Source organism: Pristiophorus japonicus, unplaced genomic scaffold, assembly GCF_044704955.1.
Source record: "Pristiophorus japonicus isolate sPriJap1 unplaced genomic scaffold, sPriJap1.hap1 HAP1_SCAFFOLD_45, whole genome shotgun sequence".
NCBI classification, from domain to species: Eukaryota; Metazoa; Chordata; class Chondrichthyes; family Pristiophoridae; genus Pristiophorus; species Pristiophorus japonicus.
In genome coordinates this window covers 3,724,504-3,747,647 of record NW_027254352.1, presented here as the reverse complement: position 1 = coordinate 3,747,647, position 23,144 = coordinate 3,724,504, and the positions used below count along the sequence as shown (strand labels likewise).

At 44.5% G+C, this 23,144-nt stretch overlaps 13 non-coding genes across 13 annotated transcripts; all 13 read right to left on the bottom strand.

The window, feature by feature from the left end:
• Window positions 1-1,194: 1,194 nt before the first annotated feature.
• On the bottom strand, window positions 1,195-1,268 carry trnai-aau (transfer RNA isoleucine (anticodon AAU)). Its single transcript has one exon. It is a non-coding gene; the product is annotated as a tRNA-Ile (tRNA).
• A 5,588-nt stretch (window positions 1,269-6,856) lies between these two features.
• On the bottom strand, window positions 6,857-6,928 carry trnae-uuc (transfer RNA glutamic acid (anticodon UUC)). Its single transcript has one exon. It is a non-coding gene; the product is annotated as a tRNA-Glu (tRNA).
• A 541-nt stretch (window positions 6,929-7,469) lies between these two features.
• On the bottom strand, window positions 7,470-7,543 carry trnai-aau (transfer RNA isoleucine (anticodon AAU)). Its single transcript has one exon. It is a non-coding gene; the product is annotated as a tRNA-Ile (tRNA).
• Window positions 7,544-9,748: 2,205 nt separating this feature from the next.
• trnai-aau (transfer RNA isoleucine (anticodon AAU)) lies at window positions 9,749-9,822 on the bottom strand. The gene has a single exon. It is a non-coding gene; the product is annotated as a tRNA-Ile (tRNA).
• Window positions 9,823-12,028: 2,206 nt separating this feature from the next.
• trnai-aau (transfer RNA isoleucine (anticodon AAU)) lies at window positions 12,029-12,102 on the bottom strand. Its single transcript has one exon. It is a non-coding gene; the product is annotated as a tRNA-Ile (tRNA).
• Window positions 12,103-14,132: 2,030 nt separating this feature from the next.
• On the bottom strand, window positions 14,133-14,206 carry trnai-aau (transfer RNA isoleucine (anticodon AAU)). The gene has a single exon. It is a non-coding gene; the product is annotated as a tRNA-Ile (tRNA).
• Window positions 14,207-15,623: 1,417 nt separating this feature from the next.
• On the bottom strand, window positions 15,624-15,695 carry trnae-uuc (transfer RNA glutamic acid (anticodon UUC)). The gene has a single exon. It is a non-coding gene; the product is annotated as a tRNA-Glu (tRNA).
• A 541-nt stretch (window positions 15,696-16,236) lies between these two features.
• trnai-aau (transfer RNA isoleucine (anticodon AAU)) lies at window positions 16,237-16,310 on the bottom strand. The gene has a single exon. It is a non-coding gene; the product is annotated as a tRNA-Ile (tRNA).
• A 2,030-nt stretch (window positions 16,311-18,340) lies between these two features.
• Window positions 18,341-18,414, bottom strand: trnai-aau (transfer RNA isoleucine (anticodon AAU)). Its single transcript has one exon. It is a non-coding gene; the product is annotated as a tRNA-Ile (tRNA).
• A 1,417-nt stretch (window positions 18,415-19,831) lies between these two features.
• trnae-uuc (transfer RNA glutamic acid (anticodon UUC)) lies at window positions 19,832-19,903 on the bottom strand. Its single transcript has one exon. It is a non-coding gene; the product is annotated as a tRNA-Glu (tRNA).
• Window positions 19,904-20,444: 541 nt separating this feature from the next.
• Window positions 20,445-20,518, bottom strand: trnai-aau (transfer RNA isoleucine (anticodon AAU)). The gene has a single exon. It is a non-coding gene; the product is annotated as a tRNA-Ile (tRNA).
• A 1,417-nt stretch (window positions 20,519-21,935) lies between these two features.
• Window positions 21,936-22,007, bottom strand: trnae-uuc (transfer RNA glutamic acid (anticodon UUC)). The gene has a single exon. It is a non-coding gene; the product is annotated as a tRNA-Glu (tRNA).
• Window positions 22,008-22,548: 541 nt separating this feature from the next.
• trnai-aau (transfer RNA isoleucine (anticodon AAU)) lies at window positions 22,549-22,622 on the bottom strand. The gene has a single exon. It is a non-coding gene; the product is annotated as a tRNA-Ile (tRNA).
• Between the last annotated feature and the right edge of the window lie 522 nt (window positions 22,623-23,144).

Sequence of the window (23,144 nt, the reverse complement as noted above, 5' to 3'; positions counted from 1 at the left end):
GTTCGGTCCATAGCAGTGCTATGCTGAAGAGAGATAAGTGTCGCGAATAAAGGAGAGACTTAACAATACTGATGTTCAATATCGGTTAGATCAATCACTCCATGAATTCACTGCTGGGAAATTCAGAGCTTGTAAATTGCCTGTGAACGCTAAACATAGACACACAGTGAGCCAATGTGCAATATAGGAGGGGCCCAGGCCAAATGAATGCTCGGGATAAGTTATCAGTGGCAATGGCCCAGGCATTCACTGATTCCAGTCTTGCAGACGTTGCTAAGTTTAAAATGCTGAATATTTCCACACTGGCAATGCATTGACAGATGGTAAGCTAGAGTGATGTGCCGCAAAAATGTACACGGAAGGCTAAAGTTAGCCATGATTGGCAACATTTACGGTGTCAATCAGCACTCGTTGAGCGAGATCTCCTCATTTACTGCTGACTTTGAAACGGAAGGCACAGAAGTGTGTGCTGTATCACTGCAACGAATGATGCGCTGCTGATGGTTGGGGCAGCAAGAGTGCAGTGAGCTGTGAATTTGTTCAGGAACAGCCTTGCAGGTCAAACGGCCGAAAATACAATGTTCCCTGACCGGAAATCGAACCCGGACCGCAGCGGTGAAAGCGCCGAAACCTAACCACTAAACCACCAGGGAAGGTGCTACACATTTGCTTGCCAACAAGCAGACCAACACAGTCTTTCCTGCTTGGTCCTTCCAAAGTCTCACCACTTTCGCGCCAGGTAAAACTGTTCGTAGCAAATGGCATTTTTTGTGGAGAACACCAAAGATATGTCCGCGCATCCGCAGCATCACGTGCGGGTAGGCATCCACTGAAATCTATTTCATTCTGTCCTTTTATCGGGATTTTTCACTTTCGGTGCCGGGTGAACATTTCATTTCGTGTTTTTGTCCTGAACTGCAGTCTTTTGCCCATCTCCAGGCGACAGAACCGTTTTGGCTGTCTGTTCCTACTTTTGAGCATTTGCGGGAACAGGCCTCCGGTTCATCGTTTATCAGCAAACCAAGAAACAGAAATAAACAGAAAGATGTGCCTCTCAACCCCGTCGGCAAGTAGCAATGACTGTTATTCCAAATAATTCCCAACCCATGGGATTCTGTGTGGATTTGTTTCATTATAAAGATTTGATTTTCAACGTGACTAAAAACCGAATAAAAATTATGAAAAACAATGGAATGGCCCGTACGGGGATCGAACCCACGACCTTGGCGTTATTAGCACCACGCTCTAACCAACTGAGCTAACCGGCCACAAGTTGTGTTAACGTTGCGTGAAAGCTCACTCTGCGGGGATTGTGTTTCCAACTCACACTGGATGACAGATTTACTGCATAAACATTGAACGCATCACATCGCTTAAACATTGTTCACTGTTCATCTACAACACTGCGCAGAGTGTAAATAGAACGTAACAGAACGTAACCGCTTAATCTAAAAACAATTCATGTTGAAAATTATTATCACGCAACCGCTGAACAGCCCACTGTCCCGATATAAAATCAGCCACTACCCTTAGAATGAAGGGAACGCGAGATAACCAAAAATTGCTGAAACACGGGATTGAGCCATGAACCATCTGGATCTTCAATCAAACGCCTTCCCAACTGAACTATTTCGGTCTGACAGTGAACGAAGCAAAGTTTTCTCACACCTTTTTGAAAGAAAACCTGACCCCGGAAGGAATTGCCCCACCCACTCTGTCCTCGTTTCGGGGCAATGGGTCCCAAACATATCTCAGAGCTCAGGTTGTGTCAATGTAAAGTATAATGATACCGAAAATCTTAATGCTCATGTTCCGTTATCAGTGCCCACGATCCAGGCAATGGTCTTGTACACGTTGCTAAGTTCAAAATGTGTATTTTTTCGCACTGGCAATGAATTAACTGATATCTGTGCTGTGATCAACTAGGTTACTTAGGGTGATGTCGTGCAAGAACGTAATGGAAGCCTAATTATAACGGTGATTGTTCTCACACTGCAGTTAAATGTTGGCAAATTTACAGTGTCAATCAGCAATTCAATTCCACATGTTGATTTAATGTTCTGCTGAAGTGTTCATAAAGAAACAAAGCTTGCACAACAGGCTCGATCTCACCGTCTTGAAGACACAGGGAAATATACTGGAGAGTTTATAACTGTTTGAGAACATAAAATGTCAGTAAAATATCCCGTTCTTTTCTCGACACTGATGGGCTGTGAAAGGGAGACCGGCCGAAGTCCCACATAGCCGCACTGACCCCGAGGCAAGGTGAAATTCTAACAGGTTCAGTCCATAGCAGTGCTATGCTGAAGAGAGATAAGTGTCGCGAATAAAGGAGAGACTTAACAATACTGATGTTGAATATCGGTTAGATCAATCACTCCATGAATTCACTGCTGGGAAATTCAGAGCTTGTAAATTGCCTGTGAACGCTAAACATAGACACACAGTGAGCCAATGTGCAATATAGGAGGGGCCCAGGCCAAATGAATGCTCGGGATAAGTTATCAGTGGCCATGGCCCAGGCATTCACTGATTCCAGTCTTGCAGACGTTGCTAAGTTTAAAATGCTGAATATTTCCATACTGGCAATGCATTGACAGATGGTAAGCTAGAGTGATTTGTCGCAAAAATGTACACGGAAGGCTAAAGTTAGACATGATTGGCAACATTTACGGTGTCAATCAGCACCAGTTGAGCGAGATCTCCTCATTTACTGCTCACTTTGAAACGGAAGGCACAGAAGTGTGTGCTGTATCACTACAACGAATGATGCGCTGCTGATGGTTGGGGCAGCAAGAGTGCAGTGAGCTGTGAATTTGTTCAGGAACAGCCTTGCAGGTCAAACGGCCGAAAATACAATGTTTCCTGACCGGAAATCGAACCCGGGCCGCAGCGGTGAAAGCGCCGAAACCTAACCACTAAACCACCAGGGAAGCTGCTACACATTTGCTTGCCAACAAACAGACCAACATAGTCTTTCCTGCTTGCTCCTTCCAAAGTCTCACCACTTTCGCGCCAGGTAAAACTGTTCGTAGCAAATGGCATTTTTTGTGGAGAACACCAAAGATATGTCCGCGCATCCGCAGCATCACGTGCGGGTAGGCATCCACTGAAATCTATTTCATTCTGTCCTTTTCTCGGGATTTTTCACTCTCGGTGCCGGGTGAACATTTCATTTAGTGTTTTTGTCCTGAACTGCAGTCTTTTGCCCATCTCCAGGCGACAGAACCGTTCTGGCTGTCTGTTCCTACTTTTGAGCATTTACGGGAACAGGCCTCCGGTTCATCGTTTATCACCAAACCAAGAAACAGAAATAAACAGAAAGATGTGCCTCTCAACCCCGTCGGCAAGTAGCAATGACTGTTATTCCAAATAATTCCCAACCCTTGTGATTCTGTGTGGATTTGTTTCATTATAAAGATTTGATTTTCAACGTGACTAAAAACCGAATAAAAATTATGAAAAACACTGGAATGGCCCGTACGGGGATCGAACCCGCGACCCGATATAAAATCATCCACTACCCTTAGAATGAAGGGAACGCGAAATAACCAAAAATTGCTGAAACACGGGATTGAGCCATGAACCATCTGGATCTTCAATCAAACGCCTTCCCAACTGAACTATTTCGGTCTGACAGTGAACGAAGCAAAGTTTTCTCACACCTTTTTGAAAGAGAACCTGACTCCGGAAGGAATTGCCCCACCCACTCTGTCCTCGTTTCGGGGCAATGGGTCCCAAACACATCTCAGAGCTCAGGTTGTGTCAATGTAAAGTATAATGATACCGAAAATCTTAATGCTCATGTTCCGTTATCAGTGCCCACGATCCAGGCAATGGTCTTGTACACGTTGCTAAGTTCAAAATGTGTATTTTTTCGCACTGGCAATGAATTAACTGATATCTGTGCTGTGATCAACTAGGTTACTTAGGGTGATGTCGTGCAAGAACGTAATGGAAGCCTAATTATAACGGTGATTGTTCTCACACTGCAGTTAAATGTTGGCAAATTTACAGTGTCAATCAGCAATTCAATTCCACATGTTGATTTAATGTTCTGCTGAAGTGTTCATAAAGAAACAAAGCTTGCACAACAGGCTCGATCTCACCGTCTTGAAGACACAGGGAAATATACTGGAGAGTTTATAACTGTTTGAGCACATAAAATGTCAGTAAAATATCCCGTTCTTTTCTCGACACTGATGGGCTGTGAAAGGGAGACCGGCCGAAGTCCCACATAGCCGCACTGACCCCGAGGCAAGGTGAAATTCTAACAGTTTCAGTCCATAGCAGTGCTATGCTGAAGAGAGATAAGTGTCGCGAATAAAGGAGAGACTTAACAATACTGATGTTGAATATCGGTTAGATCAATCATTCCATGAATTCACTGCTGGGAAATTCAGAGCTTGTAAATTGCCTGTGAACGCTAAACATAGACACACAGTGAGCCAATGTGCAATATAGGAGGGGCCCAGGCCAAATGAATGCTCGGGATAAGTTATCAGTGGCCATGGCCCAGGCATTCACTGATTCCAGTCTTGCAGACGTTGCTAAGTTTAAAATGCTGAATATTTCCACACTGGCAATGCATTGACAGATGGTAAGCTAGAGTGATGTGCCGCAAAAATGTACACGGAAGGCTAAAGTTAGCCATGATTGGCAACATTTACGGTGTCAATCAGCACCAGTTGAGCGAGATCTCCTCATTTACTGCTCACTTTGAAACGGAAGGCACAGAAGTGTGTGCTGTATCACTACAACGAATGATGCGCTGCTGATGGTTGGGGCAGCAAGAGTGCAGTGAATCTGTGAATTTGTTCAGGAACAGCCTTGCAGGTCAAACGGCCGAAAATACAATGTTCCCTGACCGGAAATCGAACCCGGGCCGCAGCGGTGAAAGCGCCGAAACCTAACCACTAAACCACCAGGGAAGCTGCTACACATTTGCTTGCCAACACGCAGACCAACACAGTCTTTCCTGCTTGCTCCTTCCAAAGTCTCACCACTTTCGCGCCAGGTAAAACTGTTCGTAGCAAATGGCATTTTTTGTGGAGAACACCAAAGATATGTCCGCGCATCCGCAGCATCACGTGCGGGTAGGCATCCACTGAAATCTATTTCATTCTGTCCTTTTCTCGGGATTTTTCACTCTCGGTGCCGGGTGAACATTTCATTTAGTGTTTTTGTCCTGAACTGCAGTCTTTTGCCCATCTCCAGGCGACAGAACCGTTCTGGCTGTCTGTTCCTACTTTTGAGCATTTACGGGAACAGGCCTCCGGTTCATCGTTTATCACCAAACCAAGAAACAGAAAAAAACAGAAAGATGTGCCTCTCAACCCCGTCGGCAAGTAGCAATGACTGTTATTCCAAATAATTCCCAACCCTTGTGATTCTGTGTGGATTTGTTTCATTATAAAGATTTGATTTTCAACGTGACTAAAAACCGAATAAAAATTATGAAAAACACTGGAATGGCCCGTACGGGGATCGAACCCGCGACCCGATATAAAATCATCCACTACCCTTAGAATGAAGGGAACGCGAAATAACCAAAAATTGCTGAAACACGGGATTGAGCCATGAACCATCTGGATCTTCAATCAAACGCCTTCCCAACTGAACTATTTCGGTCTGACAGTGAACGAAGCAAAGTTTTCTCACACCTTTTTGAAAGAAAACCTGACCCCGGAAGTAATTGCCCCACCCACTCTGTCCTCGTTTCGGGGCAATGGGTCCCAAACACATCTCAGAGCTCAGGTTGTGTCAATGTAAAGTATAATGATACCGAAAATCTTAATGCTCATGTTCCGTTATCAGTGCCCACGATCCAGGCAATGGTCTTGTACACGTTGCTAAGTTCAAAATGTGTATTTTTTCGCACTGGCAATGAATTAACTGATATCTGTGCTGTGATCAACTAGGTTACTTAGGGTGATGTCGTGCAAGAACGTAATGGAAGCCTAATTATAACGGTGATTGTTCTCACACTGCAGTTAAATGTTGGCAAATTTACAGTGTCAATCAGCAATTCAATTCCACATGTTGATTTAATGTTCTGCTGAAGTGTTCATAAAGAAACAAAGCTTGCACAACAGGCTCGATCTCACCGTCTTGAAGACACAGGGAAATATACTGGAGAGTTTATAACTGTTTGAGAACATAAAATGTCAGTAAAATATCCCGTTCTTTTCTCGACACTGATGGGCTGTGAAAGGGAGACCGGCCGAAGTCCCACATAGCCGCACTGACCCCGAGGCAAGGTGAAATTCTAACAGTTTCAGTCCATAGCAGTGCTATGCTGAAGAGAGATAAGTGTCGCGAATAAAGGAGAGACTTAACAATACTGATGTTGAATATCGGTTAGATCAATCATTCCATGAATTCACTGCTGGGAAATTCAGAGCTTGTAAATTGCCTGTGAACGCTAAACATAGACACACAGTGAGCCAATGTGCAATATAGGAGGGGCCCAGGCCAAATGAATGCTCGGGATAAGTTATCAGTGGCCATGGCCCAGGCATTCACTGATTCCAGTCTTGCAGACGTTGCTAAGTTTAAAATGCTGAATATTTCCACACTGGCAATGCATTGACAGATGGTAAGCTAGAGTGATGTGCCGCAAAAATGTACACGGAAGGCTAAAGTTAGCCATGATTGGCAACATTTACGGTGTCAATCAGCACCAGTTGAGCGAGATCTCCTCATTTACTGCTCACTTTGAAACGGAAGGCACAGAAGTGTGTGTTGTATCACTACAACGAATGATGCGCTGCTGATGGTTGGGGCAGCAAGAGTGCAGGGAGCTGTGAATTTGTTCAGGAACAGCCTTGCAGGTCAAACGGCCGAAAATACAATGTTCCCTGACCGGGAATCGAACCCGGGCCGCAGCGGTGAAAGCGCCGAAACCTAACCACTAAACCACCAGGGAAGCTGCTACACATTTGCTTGCCAACAAGCAGACCAACACAGTCTTTCCTGCTTGCTCCTTCCAAAGTCTCACCACTTTCGCGCCAGGTGAAACTGTTCGTAGCAAATGGCATTTTTTGTGGAGAACACCAAAGATATGTCCGCGCATCCGCAGCATCACGTGCGGGTAGGCATCCACTGAAATCTATTTCATTCTGTCCTTTTCTCGGGATTTTTCACTCTCGGTGCCGGGTGAACATTTCATTTAGTGTTTTTGTCCTGAACTGCAGTCTTTTGCCCATCTCCAGGCGACAGAACCGTTCTGGCTGTCTGTTCCTACTTTTGAGCATTTGCGGGAACAGGCCTCCGGTTCATCGTTTATCAGCAAACCAAGAAACAGAAATAAACAGAAAGATGTGCCTCTCCACCCCGTCGGCAAGTAGCAATGACTGTTATTCCAAATAATTCCCAACCCTTGGGATTCTGTGTGGATTTGTTTCATTATAAAGATTTGATTTTCAACGTGACTAAAAACCGAATAAAAATTATGAAAAACACTGGAATGGCCCGTACGGGGATCGAACCCGCGACCTTGGCGTTATTAGCACCACGCTCTAACCAACTGAGCTAACCGGCCACAAGTTGTGTTAACGTTGCGTGAAAGCTCACTCTGCGGGGATTGTGTTTCCAACTCACACTGGATGACAGTTTACTGCATAAACATTGAACGCATCACATCGCTTAAACATTGTTCACTGTTCATCTACAACACTGCGCAGAGTGTAAATAGAACGTAACAGAACGTAACAGCTTAATCTAAAAACAATTCATGTTGAAAATTATTATCACGCAACCGCTGAACAGCCCACTGTCCCGATATAAAATCAGCTACTACCCTTAGAATGAAGGGAACGCGAAATAACCAAAAATTGCTGAAACACGGGATTGAGCCATGAACCATCTGGATCTTCAATCAAACGCCATCCCAACTGAACTATTTCGGTCTGACAGTGAACGAAGCAAAGTTTTCTCACACCTTTTTGAAAGAAAACCTGACCCCGGAAGGAATTGCCCCACCCACTCTGTCCTCGTTTCGGGGCAATGGGTCCCAAACACATCTCAGAGCTCACGTTGTGTCAATGTAAAGCATAATGATACCGAAAATCTTAATGCTCATGTTCCGTTATCAGTGCCCACGATCCAGGCAATGGTCTTGTACACGTTGCTAAGTTCAAAATGTGTATTTTTTCGCACTGGCAATGAATTAACTGATATCTGTGCTGTGATCAACTAGGTTACTTAGGGTGATGTCGTGCAAGAACGTAATGGAAGCCTAATTATAACGGTGATTGTTCTCACACTGCAGTTAAATGTTGGCAAATTTACAGTGTCAATCAGCAATTCAATTCCACATGTTGATTTAATGTTCTGCTGAAGTGTTCATAAAGAAACAAAGCTTGCACAACAGGCTCGATCTCACCGTCTTGAAGACACAGTGAAATATACTGGAGAGTTTATAACTGTTTGAGAACATAAAATGTCAGTAAAATATCCCGTTCTTTTCTCGACACTGATGGGCTGTGAAAGGGAGACCGGCCGAAGTCCCACATAGCCGCACTGACCCCGAGGCAAGGTGAAATTCTAACAGGTTCAGTCCATAGCAGTGCTATGCTGAAGAGAGATAAGTGTCGCGAATAAAGGAGAGACTTAACAATACTGATGTTGAATATCGGTTAGATCAATCACTCCATGAATTCACTGCTGGGAAATTCAGAGCTTGTAAATTGCCTGTGAACGCTAAACATAGACACACAGTGAGCCAGTGTGCAATATAGGAGGGGCCCAGGCCAAATGAATGCTCGGGATAAGTTATCAGTGGCCATGGCCCAGGCATTCACTGATTCCAGTCTTGCAGACGTTGCTAAGTTTAAAATGCTGAATATTTCCACACTGGCAATGCATTGACAGATGGTAAGCTAGAGTGATGTGCCGCAAAAATGTACACGGAAGGCTAAAGTTAGCCATGATTGGCAACATTTACGGTGTCAATCAGCACCAGTTGAGCGAGATCTCCTCATTTACTGCTCACTTTGAAACGGAATGCACAGAAGTGTGTGCTGTATCACTACAACGAATGATGCGCTGCTGATGGTTGGGGCAGCAAGAGTGCAGTGAGCTGTGAATTTGTTCAGGAACAGCCTTGCAGGTCAAACGGCCGAAAATACAATGTTCCCTGACCGGAAATCGAACCCGGGCCGCAGCGGTGAAAGCGCAGAAACCTAACCACTAAACCACCAGGGAAGCTGCTACACATTTGCTTGCCAACAAGCAGACCAACACAGTCTTTCCTGCTTGCTCCTTCCAAAGTCTCACCACTTTCGCGCCAGGTAAAACTGTTCGTAGCAAATGGCATTTTTTGTGGAGAACACCAAAGATATGTCCGCGCATCCGCAGCATCACGTGCGGGTAGGCATCCACTGAAATCTATTTCATTCTGTCCTTTTCTCGGGATCTTTCACTCTCGGTGCCGGGTGAACATTTCATTTAGTGTTTTTGTCCTGAACTGCAGTCTTTTGCCCATCTCCAGGCGACAGAACCGTTCTGGCTGTCTGTTCCTACTTTTGAGCATTTACGGGAACAGGCCTCCGGTTCATCGTTTATCAGCAAACCAAGAAACAGAAATAAACAGAAAGATGTGCCTCTCCACCCCGTCGGCAAGTAGCAATGACTGTTATTCCAAATAATTCCCAACCCTTGTGATTCTGTGTGGATTTGTTCCATTATAAAGATTTGATTTTCAACGTGACCAAAAACCGAATAAAAATTATGAAAAACACAGGAATGGCCCGTACGGGGATCGAACCCGCGACCTTGGCGTTATTAGCACCACGCTCTAACCAACTGAGCTACCCGGCCACAAGTTGTGTTAACGTTGCGTGAAAGCTCACTCTGCGGGGATTGTGTTTCCAAATCACACTGGATGACAGATTTACTGCATAAACATTGAACGCATCACATCGCTTAAACATTGTTCACTGTTCATCTACAACACTGCGCAGAGTGTAAATAGAACGTAACAGAACGTAACAGCTTAATCTAAAAACAATTCATGTTGAAAATTATTATCACGCAACCGCTGAACAGCCCACTGTCCCGATATAAAATCAGCCACTACCCTTAGAATGAAGGGAACGCGAATTAACCAAAAATTGCTGAAACACGGGATTGAGCCATGAACCATCTGGATCTTCAATCAAACGCCTTCCCAACTGAACTATTTCGGTCTGACAGTGAACGAAGCAAAGTTTTCTCACACCTTTTTGAAAGAAAACCTGACCCCGGAAGGAATTGCCCCACCCACTCTGTCCTCGTTTCGGGGCAATGGGTCCCAAACACATCTCAGAGCTCAGGTTGTGTCAATGTAAAGTATAATGATACCGAAAATCTTAATGCTCATGTTCCGTTATCAGTGCCCACGATACAGGCAATGGTCTTGTACACGTTGCTAAGTTCAAAATGTGTATTCTTTCGCACTGGCAATGAATTAACTGATATCTGTGCTGTGATCAACTAGGTTACTTAGGGTGATGTCGTGCAAGAACGTAATGGAAGCCTAATTATAACGGTGATTGTTCTCACACTGCTGTTAAATGTTGGCAAATTTACAGTGTCAATCAGCAATTCAATTCCACATGTTGATTTAATGTTCTGCTGAAGTGTTCATAAAGAAACAAAGCTTGCACAACAGGCTCGATCTCACCGTCTTGAAGACACAGGGAAATATACTGGAGAGTTTATAACTGTTTGAGAACATAAAATGTCAGTAAAATATCCCGTTCTTTTCTCGACACTGATGGGCTGTGAAAGGGAGACCGGCCGAAGTCCCACATAGCCGCACTGACCCCGAGGCAAGGTGAAATTCTAACAGGTTCAGTCCATAGCAGTGCTATGCTGAAGAGAGATAAGTGTCGCGAATAAAGGAGAGACTTAACAATACTGATGTTGAATATCGGTTAGATCAATCACTCCATGAATTCACTGCTGGGAAATTCAGAGCTTGTAAATTGCCTGTGAACGCTAAACATAGACACACAGTGAGCCAGTGTGCAATATAGGAGGGGCCCAGGCCAAATGAATGCTCGGGATAAGTTATCAGAGGCCATGGCCCAGGCATTCACTGATTCCAGTCTTGCAGACGTTGCTAAGTTTAAAATGCTGAATATTTCCACACTGGCAATGCATTGACAGATGGTAAGCTAGAGTGATGTGCCGCAAAAATGTACACGGAAGGCTAAAGTTAGCCATGATTGGCAACATTTACGGTGTCAATCAGCACCAGTTGAGCGAGATCTCCTCATTTACTGCTCACTTTGAAACGGAATGCACAGAAGTGTGTGCTGTATCACTACAACGAATGATGCGCTGCTGATGGTTGGGGCAGCAAGAGTGCAGTGAGCTGTGAATTTGTTCAGGAACAGCCTTGCAGGTCAAACGGCCGAAAATACAATGTTCCCTGACCGGAAATCGAACCCGGGCCGCAGCGGTGAAAGCGCCAAAACCTAACCACTAAACCACCAGGGAAGCTGCTACACATTTGCTTGCCAACAAGCAGACCAACATAGTCTTTCCTGCTTGCTCCTTCCAAAGTCCCACCACTTTCGCGCCAGGTAAAACTGTTCGGAGCAAATGGCATTTTTTGTGGAGAACACCAAAGATATGTCCGCGCATCCGCAGCATCACGTGCGGGTAGGCATCCACTGAAATCTATTTCATTCTGTCCTTTTCTCGGGATTTTTCACTCTCGGTGCCGGGTGAACATTTCATTTAGTGTTTTTGTCCTGAACTGCAGTCTTTTGCCCATCTCCAGGCGACAGAACCGTTCTGGCTGTCTGTTCCTACTTTTGAGCATTTACGGGAACAGGCCTCCGGTTCATCGTTTATCAGCAAACCAAGAAACAGAAATAAACAGAAAGATGTGCCTCTCCACCCCGTCGGCAAGTAGCAATGACTGTTATTCCAAATAATTCCCAACCCTTGTGATTCTGTGTGGATTTGTTCCATTATAAAGATTTGATTTTCTACGTGACCAAAAACCGAATAAAAATTATGAAAAACACTGGAATGGCCCGTACGGGGATCGAACCCGCGACCTTGGCGTTATTAGCACCACGCTCTAACCAACTGAGCTACCCGGCCACAAGTTGTGTTAACGTTGCGTGAAAGCTCACTCTGCGGGGATTGTGTTTCCAACTCACACTGGATGACAGATTTACTGCATAAACATTGAACGCATCACATCGCTTAAACATTGTTCACTGTTCATCTACAACACTGCGCAGAGTGTAACTAGAACGTAACAGAACGTAACAGCTTAATCTAAAAACAATTCATGTTGAAAATTATTATCACGCAACCGCTGAACAGCCCACTGTCCCGATATAAAATCAGCCACTACCCTTAGAATGAAGGGAACGCGAAATAACCAAAAATTGCTGAAACACGGGATTGAGCCATGAACCATCTGGATCTTCAATCAAACGCCTTCCCAACTGAACTATTTCGGTCTGACAGTGAACGAAGCAAAGTTTTCTCACACCTTTTTGAAAGAAAACCTGACCCCGGAAGGAATTGCCCCACCCACTCTGTCCTCGTTTCGGGGCAATGGGTCCCAAACACATCTCAGAGCTCAGGTTGTGTCAATGTAAAGTATAATGATACCGAAAATCTTAATGCTCATGTTCCGTTATCAGTGCCCACGATCCAGGCAATGGTCTTGTACACGTTGCTAAGTTCAAAATGTGTATTTTTTCGCACTGGCAATGAATTAACTGATATCTGTGCTGTGATCAACTAGGTTACTTAGGGTGATGTCGTGCAAGAACGTAATGGAAGCCTAATTTTAACGGTGATTGTTCTCACACTGCAGTTAAATGTTGGCAAATTTACAGTGTCAATCAGCAATTCAATTCCACATGTTGATTTAATGTTCTGCTGAAGTGTTCATAAAGAAACAAAGCTTGCACAACAGGCTCGATCTCACCGTCTTGAAGACACAGGGAAATATACTGGAGAGTTTATAACTGTTTGAGACTTAACAATACTGATGTTGAATATCGGTTAGATCAATCACTCCATGAATTCACTGCTGGGAAATTCAGAGCTTGTAAATTGCCTGTGAACGCTAAACATAGACACACAGTGAGCCAATGTGCAATATAGGAGGGGCCCAGGCCAAATGAATGCTCGGGATAAGTTATCAGTGGCCATGGCCCAGGCATTCACTGATTCCAGTCTTGCAGACGTTGCTAAGTTTAAAATGCTGAATATTTCCACACTGGCAATGCATTGACAGATGGTAAGCTAGAGTGATGTGCCGCAAAAATGTACACGGAAGGCTAAAGTTAGCCATGATTGGCAACATTTACGGTGTCAATCAGCACCAGTTGAGCGAGATCTCCTCATTTACTGCTCACTTTGAAACGGAAGGCACAGAAGCGTGTCCTGTATCACTACAACGAATGATGCGCTGCTGATGGTTGGGGCAGCAAGAGTGCAGTGAGCTGTGAATTTGTACAGGAACAGCCTTGCAGGTCAAACGGCCGAAAATACAATGTTCCCTGACCGGGAATCGAACCCGGGTCGCAGCGGTGAAAGTGCCGAAACCTAACCACTAAACCACCAGGGAAGCTGCAACACATTTGCTTGCCAACAAGCAGACCAACACAGTCTTTCCTGCTTGCTCCTTCCAAAGTCTCACCACTTTCGCGCCAGGTAAAACTGTTCGGAGCAAATGGCATTTTTTGTGGAGAACACCAAAGATATGTCCGCGCATCCGCAGCATCACGTGCGGGTAGGCATCCACTGAAATCTATTTCATTCTGTCCTTTTCTCGGGATTTTTCACTCTCGGTGCCGGGTGAACATTTCATTTAGTGTTTTTGTCCTGAACTGCAGTCTTTTGCCCATCTCCAGTCGACAGAACCGTTCTGGCTGTCTGTTCCTACTTTTGAGCATTTACGGGAACAGGCCTCCGGTTCATCGTTTATCAGCAAACCAAGAAACAGAAATAAACAGAAAGATGTGCCTCTCCGCCCCGTCGGCAAGTAGCAATGACTGTTATTCCAAATAATTCCCAACCCTTGTGATTCTGTGTGGATTTGTTTCATTATAAAGATTTGATTTTCAACGTGACTAAAAACCGAATAAAAATTATGAAAAACACTGGAATGGCCCGTACGGGGATCGATCCCGCGACCTTGGCGTTATTAGCACCACGCTCTAACCAACTGAGCTAACCGGCCACAAGTTGTGTTATCGTTGCGTGAAAGCTCACTCTGCGGGGATTGTGTTTCCAACTCACACTGGATGACAGATATACTGCATAAACATTGAACGCATCACATCGCTTAAACATTGTGCACTGTTCATCTACAACACTGCGCAGAGTGTAAATAGAACGTAACAGAACGTAACAGCTTAATCTAAAAACAATTCATGTTGAAAATTATTATCACGCAACCGCTGAACAGCCCACTGTCCCGATATAAAATCAGCCACTACCCTTAGAATGAAGGGAACGCGAAATAACCAAAAATTGCTGAAACACGGGATTGAGCCATGAACCATCTGGATCTTCAGTCAAACGCCTTCCCAACTGAACTATTTCGGTCTGACAATGAACGAAGCAAAGTTTTCTCACACCTTTTTGAAAGAAAACCTGACCCCGGAAGGAATTGCCCCACCCACTCTGTCCTCGTTTCGGGGCAATGGGTCCAAAACACATCTCAGAGCTCAGGTTGTGTCAATGTAAAGTATAATGATACCGAAAATCTTAATGCTCATGTTCCGTTATCAGTGCCCACGATCCAGGCAATGGTCTTGTACACGTTGCTAAGTTCAAAATGTGTATTTTTTCGCACTGGCAATGAATTAACTGATATCTGTGCTGTGATCAACTAGGTTACTTAGGGTGATGTCGTGCAAGAACGTAATGGAAGCCTAATTATAACGGTGATTGTTGTAACACTGCAGTTAAATGTTGGCAAATTTACAGTGTCAATCAGCAATTCAATTCCACATGTTGATTTAATGTTCTGCTGAAGTGTTCATAAAGAAACAAAGCTTGCACAACAGGCTCGATCTCACCGTCTTGAAGACACAGTGAAATATGCTGGAGAGTTTATAACTGTTTGAGACTTAACAATACTGATGTTGAATATCGGTTAGATCAATCACTCCATGAATTCACTGCTGGGAAATTCAGAGCTTGTAAATTGCCTGTGAACGCTAAACATAGACACACAGTGAGCCAATGTGCAATATAGGAGGGGCCCAGGCCAAATGAATGCTCGGGATAAGTTATCAGTGGCCATGGCCCAGGCATTCACTGATGCCAGTCTTGCAGACGTTGCTAAGTTTAAAATGCTGAATATTTCCACACTGGCAATGCATTGACAGATGGTAAGCTAGAGTGATGTGCCGCAAAAATGTACACGGAAGGCTAAAGTTAGCCATGATTGGCAACATTTACGGTGTCAATCAGCACCAGTTGAGCGAGATCTCCTCATTTACTGCTCACTTTGAAACGGAAGGCACAGAAGTGTGTGCTGTATCACTACAACGAATGATGCGCTGCTGATGGTTGGGGCAGCAAGAGTGCAGTGAGCTGTGAATTTGTTCAGAAACAGCCTTGCAGGTCAAACGGCCGAAAATATAATGTTCCCTGACCGGGAATCGAACCCGGGCCGCAGCGGTGAAAGCGCCGAAACCTAACCACTAAACCACCAGGGAAGCTGCTACACATTTGCTTGCCAACAAGCAGACCAACACAGTCTTTCCTGCTTGCTCCTTCCAAAGTCTCACCACTTTCGCGCCAGGTAAAACTGTTCGGAGCAAATGGCATTTTTTGTGGAGAACACCAAAGATATGTCCGCGCATCTGCAGCATCACGTGCGGGTAGGCATCCACTGAAATCTATTTCATTCTGTCCTTTTCTCGGGATTTTTCACTCTCGGTGCCGGGTGAACATTTCATTTAGTGTTTTTGTCCTGAACTGCAGTCTTTTGCCCATCTCCAGTCGACAGAACCGTTCTGGCTGTCTGTTCCTACTTTTGAGCATTTACGGGAACAGGCCTCCGGTTCATCGTTTATCAGCAAACCAAGAAACAGAAATAAACAGAAAGATGTGCCTCTCCACCCCGTCGGCAAGTAGCAATGACTGTTATTCCAAATAATTCCCAACCCTTGTGATTCTGTGTGGATTTGTTCCATTATAAAGATTTGATTTTCTACGTGACCAAAAACCGAATAAAAATTATGAAAAACACTGGAATGGCCCGTACGGGGATCGAACCCGCGACCTTGGCGTTATTAGCACCACGCTCTAACCAACTGAGCTACCCGGCCACAAGTTGTGTTAACGTTGCGTGAAAGCTCACTCTGCGGGGATTGTGTTTCCAACTCACACTGGATGACAGATTTACTGCATAAACATTGAACGCATCACATCGCTTAAACATTGTTCACTGTTCATCTACAACACTGCGCAGAGTGTAACTAGAACGTAACAGAACGTAACAGCTTAATCTAAAAACAATTCATGTTGAAAATTATTATCACGCAACCGCTGAACAGCCCACTGTCCCGATATAAAATCAGCCACTACCCTTAGAATGAAGGGAACGCGAAATAACCAAAAATTGCTGAAACACGGGATTGAGCCATGAACCATCTGGATCTTCAATCAAACGCCTTCCCAACTGAACTATTTCGGTCTGACAGTGAACGAAGCAAAGTTTTCTCACACCTTTTTGAAAGAAAACCTGACCCCGGAAGGAATTGCCCCACCCACTCTGTCCTCGTTTCGGGGCAATGGGTCCCAAACACATCTCAGAGCTCAGGTTGTGTCAATGTAAAGTATAATGATACCGAAAATCTTAATGCTCATGTTCCGTTATCAGTGCCCACGATCCAGGCAATGGTCTTGTACACGTTGCTAAGTTCAAAATGTGTATTTTTTCGCACTGGCAATGAATTAACTGATATCTGTGCTGTGATCAACTAGGTTACTTAGGGTGATGTCGTGCAAGAACGTAATGGAAGCCTAATTTTAACGGTGATTGTTCTCACACTGCAGTTAAATGTTGGCAAATTTACAGTGTCAATCAGCAATTCAATTCCACATGTTGATTTAATGTTCTGCTGAAGTGTTCATAAAGAAACAAAGCTTGCACAACAGGCTCGATCTCACCGTCTTGAAGACACAGGGAAATATACTGGAGAGTTTATAACTGTTTGAGACTTAACAATACTGATGTTGAATATCGGTTAGATCAATCACTCCATGAATTCACTGCTGGGAAATTCAGAGCTTGTAAATTGCCTGTGAACGCTAAACATAGACACACAGTGAGCCAATGTGCAATATAGGAGGGGCCCAGGCCAAATGAATGCTCGGGATAAGTTATCAGTGGCCATGGCCCAGGCATTCACTGATTCCAGTCTTGCAGACGTTGCTAAGTTTAAAATGCTGAATATTTCCACACTGGCAATGCATTGACAGATGGTAAGCTAGAGTGATGTGCCGCAAAAATGTACACGGAAGGCTAAAGTTAGCCATGATTGGCAACATTTACGGTGTCAATCAGCACCAGTTGAGCGAGATCTCCTCATTTACTGCTCACTTTGAAACGGAAGGCACAGAAGCGTGTCCTGTATCACTACAACGAATGATGCGCTGCTGATGGTTGGGGCAGCAAGAGTGCAGTGAGCTGTGAATTTGTACAGGAACAGCCTTGCAGGTCAAACGGCCGAAAATACAATGTTCCCTGACCGGGAATCGAACCCGGGTCGCAGCGGTGAAAGTGCCGAAACCTAACCACTAAACCACCAGGGAAGCTGCAACACATTTGCTTGCCAACAAGCAGACCAACACAGTCTTTCCTGCTTGCTCCTTCCAAAGTCTCACCACTTTCGCGCCAGGTAAAACTGTTCGGAGCAAATGGCATTTTTTGTGGAGAACACCAAAGATATGTCCGCGCATCCGCAGCATCACGTGCGGGTAGGCATCCACTGAAATCTATTTCATTCTGTCCTTTTCTCGGGATTTTTCACTCTCGGTGCCGGGTGAACATTTCATTTAGTGTTTTTGTCCTGAACTGCAGTCTTTTGCCCATCTCCAGTCGACAGAACCGTTCTGGCTGTCTGTTCCTACTTTTGAGCATTTACGGGAACAGGCCTCCGGTTCATCGTTTATCAGCAAACCAAGAAACAGAAATAAACAGAAAGATGTGCCTCTCCGCCCCGTCGGCAAGTAGCAATGACTGTTATTCCAAATAATTCCCAACCCTTGTGATTCTGTGTGGATTTGTTTCATTATAAAGATTTGATTTTCAACGTGACTAAAAACCGAATAAAAATTATGAAAAACACTGGAATGGCCCGTACGGGGATCGATCCCGCGACCTTGGCGTTATTAGCACCACGCTCTAACCAACTGAGCTAACCGGCCACAAGTTGTGTTATCGTTGCGTGAAAGCTCACTCTGCGGGGATTGTGTTTCCAACTCACACTGGATGACAGATTTACTGCATAAACATTGAACGCATCACATCGCTTAAACATTGTGCACTGTTCATCTACAACACTGCGCAGAGTGTAAATAGAACGTAACAGAACGTAACAGCTTAATCTAAAAACAATTCATGTTGAAAATTATTATCACGCAACCGCTGAACAGCCCACTGTCCCGATATAAAATCAGCCACTACCCTTAGAATGAAGGGAACGCGAAATAACCAAAAATTGCTGAAACACGGGATTGAGCCATGAACCATCTGGATCTTCAGTCAAACGCCTTCCCAACTGAACTATTTCGGTCTGACAATGAACGAAGCAAAGTTTTCTCACACCTTTTTGAAAGAAAACCTGACCCCGGAAGGAATTGCCCCACCCACTCTGTCCTCGTTTCGGGGCAATGGGTCCAAAACACATCTCAGAGCTCAGGTTGTGTCAATGTAAAGTATAATGATACCGAAAATCTTAATGCTCATGTTCCGTTATCAGTGCCCACGATCCAGGCAATGGTCTTGTACACGTTGCTAAGTTCAAAATGTGTATTTTTTCGCACTGGCAATGAATTAACTGATATCTGTGCTGTGATCAACTAGGTTACTTAGGGTGATGTCGTGCAAGAACGTAATGGAAGCCTAATTATAACGGTGATTGTTGTAACACTGCAGTTAAATGTTGGCAAATTTACAGTGTCAATCAGCAATTCAATTCCACATGTTGATTTAATGTTCTGCTGAAGTGTTCATAAAGAAACAAAGCTTGCACAACAGGCTCGATCTCACCGTCTTGAAGACACAGTGAAATATGCTGGAGAGTTTATAACTGTTTGAGACTTAACAATACTGATGTTGAATATCGGTTAGATCAATCACTCCATGAATTCACTGCTGGGAAATTCAGAGCTTGTAAATTGCCTGTGAACGCTAAACATAGACACACAGTGAGCCAATGTGCAATATAGGAGGGGCCCAGGCCAAATGAATGCTCGGGATAAGTTATCAGTGGCCATGGCCCAGGCATTCACTGATGCCAGTCTTGCAGACGTTGCTAAGTTTAAAATGCTGAATATTTCCACACTGGCAATGCATTGACAGATGGTAAGCTAGAGTGATGTGCCGCAAAAATGTACACGGAAGGCTAAAGTTAGCCATGATTGGCAACATTTACGGTGTCAATCAGCACCAGTTGAGCGAGATCTCCTCATTTACTGCTCACTTTGAAACGGAAGGCACAGAAGTGTGTGCTGTATCACTACAACGAATGATGCGCTGCTGATGGTTGGGGCAGCAAGAGTGCAGTGAGCTGTGAATTTGTTCAGAAACAGCCTTGCAGGTCAAACGGCCGAAAATATAATGTTCCCTGACCGGGAATCGAACCCGGGCCGCAGCGGTGAAAGCGCCGAAACCTAACCACTAAACCACCAGGGAAGCTGCTACACATTTGCTTGCCAACAAGCAGACCAACACAGTCTTTCCTGCTTGCTCCTTCCAAAGTCTCACCACTTTCGCGCCAGGTAAAACTGTTCGGAGCAAATGGCATTTTTTGTGGAGAACACCAAAGATATGTCCGCGCATCTGCAGCATCACGTGCGGGTAGGCATCCACTGAAATCTATTTCATTCTGTCCTTTTCTCGGGATTTTTCACTCTCGGTGCCGGGTGAACATTTCATTTAGTGTTTTTGTCCTGAACTGCAGTCTTTTGCCCATCTCCAGTCGACAGAACCGTTCTGGCTGTCTGTTCCTACTTTTGAGCATTTACGGGAACAGGCCTCCGGTTCATCGTTTATCAGCAAACCAAGAAACAGAAATAAACAGAAAGATGTGCCTCTCCGCCCCGTCGGCAAGTAGCAATGACTGTTATTCCAAATAATTCCCAACCCTTGTGATTCTGTGTGGATTTGTTTCATTATAAAGATTTGATTTTCAACGTGACTAAAAACCGAATAAAAATTATGAAAAACACTGGAATGGCCCGTACGGGGATCGATCCCGCGACCTTGGCGTTATTAGCACCACGCTCTAACCAACTGAGCTAACCGGCCACAAGTTGTGTTATCGTTGCGTGAAAGCTCACTCTGCGGGGATTGTGTTTCCAACTCACACTGGATGACAGATTTACTGCATAAACATTGAACGCATCACATCGCTTAAACATTGTGCACTGTTCATCTACAACACTGCGCAGAGTGTAAATAGAACGTAACAGAACGTAACAGCTTAATCTAAAAACAATTCATGTTGAAAATTATTATCACGCAACCGCTGAACAGCCCACTGTCCCGATATAAAATCAGCCACTACCCTTAGAATGAAGGGAACGCGAAATAACCAAAAATTGCTGAAACACGGGATTGAGCCATGAACCATCTGGATCTTCAGTCAAACGCCTTCCCAACTGAACTATTTCGGTCTGACAATGAACGAAGCAAAGTTTTCTCACACCTTTTTGAAAGAAAACCTGACCCCGGAAGGAATTGCCCCACCCACTCTGTCCTCGTTTCGGGGCAATGGGTCCAAAACACATCTCAGAGCTCAGGTTGTGTCAATGTAAAGTATAATGATACCGAAAATCTTAATGCTCATGTTCCGTTATCAGTGCCCACGATCCAGGCAATGGTCTTGTACACGTTGCTAAGTTCAAAATGTGTATTTTTTCGCACTGGCAATGAATTAACTGATATCTGTGCTGTGATCAACTAGGTTACTTAGGGTGATGTCGTGCAAGAACGTAATGGAAGCCTAATTATAACGGTGATTGTTGTAACACTGCAGTTAAATGTTGGCAAATTTACAGTGTCAATCAGCAATTCAATTCCACATGTTGATTTAATGTTCTGCTGAAGTGTTCAGAAAGAAACAAAGCTTGCACAACAGGCTCGATCTCACCGTCTTGAAGACACAGTGAAATATGCTGGAGAGTTTATAACTGTTTGAGACTTAACAATACTGATGTTGAATATCGGTTAGATCAATCACTCCATGAATTCACTGCTGGGAAATTCAGAGCTTGTAAATTGCCTGTGAACGCTAAACATAGACACACAGTGAGCCAATGTGCAATATAGGAGGGGCCCAGGCCAAATGAATGCTCGGGATAAGTTATCAGTGGCCATGGCCCAGGCATTCACTGATTCCAGTCTTGCAGACGTTGCTAAGTTTAAAATGCTGAATATTTCCACACTGGCAATGCATTGACAGATGGTAAGCTAGAGTGATGTGCCGCAAAAATGTACACGGAAGGCTAAAGTTAGCCATGATTGGCAACATTTACGGTGTCAATCAGCACCAGTTGAGCGAGATCTCCTCATTTACTGCTCACTTTGAAACGGAAGGCACAGAAGTGTGTGCTGTATCACTACAACGAATGATGCGCTGCTGATGGTTGGGGCAGCAAGAGTGCAGTGAGCTGTGAATTTGTTCAGAAACAGCCTTGCAGGTCAAACGGCCGAAAATATAATGTTCCCTGACCGGGAATCGAACCCGGGCCGCAGCGGTGAAAGCGCCGAAACCTAACCACTAAACCACCAGGGAAGCTGCTACACATTTGCTTGCCAACAAGCAGACCAACACAGTCTTTCCTGCTTGCTCCTTCCAAAGTCTCACCACTTTCGCGCCAGGTAAAACTGTTCGTAGCAAATGGCATTTTTTGTGGAGAACACCAAAGATATGTCCGCGCATCCGCAGCATCACGTGCGGGTAGGCATCCACTGAAATCTATTTCATTCTGTCCTTTTCTCGGGATTTTTCACTCTCGGTGCCGGGTGAACATTTCATTTAGTGTTTTTGTCCTGAACTGCAGTCTTTTGCCCATCTCCAGGCGACAGAACCGTTCTGGCTGTCTGTTCCTACTTTTGAGCATTTACGGGAACAGGCCTCCGGTTCATCGTTTATCAGCAAACCAAGAAACAGAAATAAACAGAAAGATGTGCCTCTCCACCCCGTCGGCAAGTAGCAATGACTGTTATTCCAAATAATTCCCAACCCTTGTGATTCTGTGTGGATTTGTTCCATTATAAAGATTTGATTTTCAACGTGACCAAAAACCGAATAAAAATTATGAAAAACACTGGCATGGCCCGTACGGGGATCGAACCCGCGACCTTGGCGTTATTAGCACCACGCTCTAACCAACTGAGCTACCCGGCCACAAGTTGTGTTAACGTTGCGTGAAAGCTCACTCTGCGGGGATTGTGTTTCCAACTCACACTGGATGACAGATTTACTGCATAAACATTGAACGCATCACATCGCTTAAACATTGTTCACTGTTCATCTACAACACTGCGCAGAGTGTAAATAGAACGTAACAGAACGTAACAGCTTAATCTAAAAACAATTCATGTTGAAAATTATTACACGCAACCGCTGAACAGCCCACTGTCCCGATATAAAATCAGCCACTACCCTTAGAATGAAGGGAACGCGAAATAACCAAAAATTGCTGAAACACGGGATTGAGCCATGAACCATCTGGATCTTCAATCAAACGCCTTCCCAACTGAACTATTTCGGTCTGACAGTGAACGAAGCAAAGTTTTCTCACACCTTTTTGAAAGAAAACCTGACCCCGGAAGGAATTGCCCCACCCACTCTGTCCTCGTTTCGGGGCAATGGGTCCAAAACACATCTCAGAGCTCAGGTTGTGTCAATGTAAAGTATAATGATACC